The following is a 1801-nucleotide window of genomic DNA, read 5'->3' as shown; positions in this document are numbered from 1 at the left end:
GAGTCAACTGAGTCCGTGGAAGACTCTATCTCAAAAGATAAGGTTCAGAGCAATAGTAGAAGATAGCCAACCTCAAATTCTGGCTTCCGTGAGCACACACACACACGTACACATGCCTCTACACACATATGTGCACACACACACTACATGCGCACACACAGACACAAAAAAGTACAGGTGATGAATACATGATTCTAAAACTGAATAAATGAACTTTAAAATATGTATAGGATGCTTTCCTTTTCCTCTTCCTGGGACGATGCTTAGAGGCACTCAGAATGGTTCAGTGTTTGACATACTGTCATAGGCTTTCCTACAATGCAAAACAAAAAGCCTAACCAAACTAGGCTGTCTTGAACCCCTGGCAGCAAGATTGTTTACCTTTATACCAAGAAAGTTGGGAAAGCAACTAAATCAGCATGCGGTGTATGCCCAACCAGACACTGAAGGGTTCGTACTGTGAGACCTAAACTCTTTATGAGATTATCTAAGACAAAGAACCATGTCAGCAAGGCCTACAGTGGTTCCATGTGCGCCAAGTGTGTTCGTGACAGGATCACACGGGCTTTCCTTATTGAGGAGCAGGAAACTGTTGTGATGGTGTTGAAGGTCCAAGCTCAGAATCAGAAAGCGAAATAAATATGCAGCTTTTTTAAACAATAAAAGTCAAGGCTTGGTCTTTGAAAAATATGTATAAGATATATTTGCTACAATGTATATAAGACATATATGTAGCAAAGTTCATTGGAAGAGAATTAAAGAAGATCAAGTAAATATGGAATCCTCCATGTCACTGAAGGGAGAGATTCAATATTATGCAGATATTTTTTGCTATTCACTCGAAATCTAATATAGCTTTTGCAGAACTTGGAAAATTGGTAAATGTTTAAAAGATAATACACAGCCAGGTAATTTTGGGAGGAAGAAGAGGAAGAAGAGGTCTTGATCTGCTAAGTGGGAAGACAGTGTGAAGCTGTGATAGCTGAGGCAATGTGGCATTTGTCCATTATTAAATGGTAAATGAAATTAGAGAGCTCAGAAATAAATAGGAGGTTTGATATACTGCACATCTGCATGTCAGATCAATGGAGAAAAGTCAGGTGTATTCAATAGATGGAAGTGGATAAAGATGGTTTATAAGAAAAAAATTGAATTGCACTCTTTCTTTACAGATATCATACATAATTTTATATGTATAAAGTACAGTTCTACATCCTGATTGTTAGAGTATAAACAAGTATAGCCATTTGGAATACAGCCCTAATTTAGCTTCAGTTGTCAGCTTGATACAGTCCAGAGTCACCTGAGGTAGTCTTAGTGAAGGTGGGGTTGGGATTGCTCAGACCAGGTTGACCAATGAGCATGTCTGCAGAGAATTGTCTTGACTGTTGATTGGTGTTAGATGGTACAGCCCACTCTGGGCAGCACCTTTCCTAGGCAGGTGGGCCTGGATTCTCTAAGAAAGGTAGGTGAGCATGAGCCTGGGAATGAGTCAGTAAGCAGCATCCCTTGGGGGTTTCTGCCTGCAGGTTCCTGCTCTGAGTTCCTGTCGTGACTTAACTCAGTGATGGACCGTAATCTGGAAGGGAAAGCCAAAACAACCCTTTCCTCTCCAAGATGCTTTTGGCCATGGTGTTTATCATGGGCACGGAAAGTAAACAAGAACAAATGTCATTGGTTTTTATATCACACAAAGTGAGTGTCTACATTCTTCCTGACTCTGGCAATTGCTTTTCCATGTGTATTAATGAGAAAAATATTATGAGTACATGCTACAGCAGGTTTGCCCAAGAGTATTGCA

The 1801-nt window shown here is 40.2% G+C and overlaps 1 pseudogene; it reads left to right on the top strand.

Moving 5' to 3' along the window:
- The first annotated feature begins 278 nt into the window (after positions 1–278).
- Positions 279–639, top strand: LOC107402427 (large ribosomal subunit protein eL34 pseudogene; annotated as a pseudogene).
- The last annotated feature ends 1162 nt before the right edge of the window (positions 640–1801 follow it).

This window comes from Peromyscus maniculatus, chromosome 16, assembly GCF_049852395.1.
Source record: "Peromyscus maniculatus bairdii isolate BWxNUB_F1_BW_parent chromosome 16, HU_Pman_BW_mat_3.1, whole genome shotgun sequence".
Lineage (NCBI taxonomy): Eukaryota > Metazoa > Chordata > Mammalia > Rodentia > Cricetidae > Peromyscus > Peromyscus maniculatus.
This window is presented reverse-complemented; position numbering and strand designations above follow the sequence as displayed.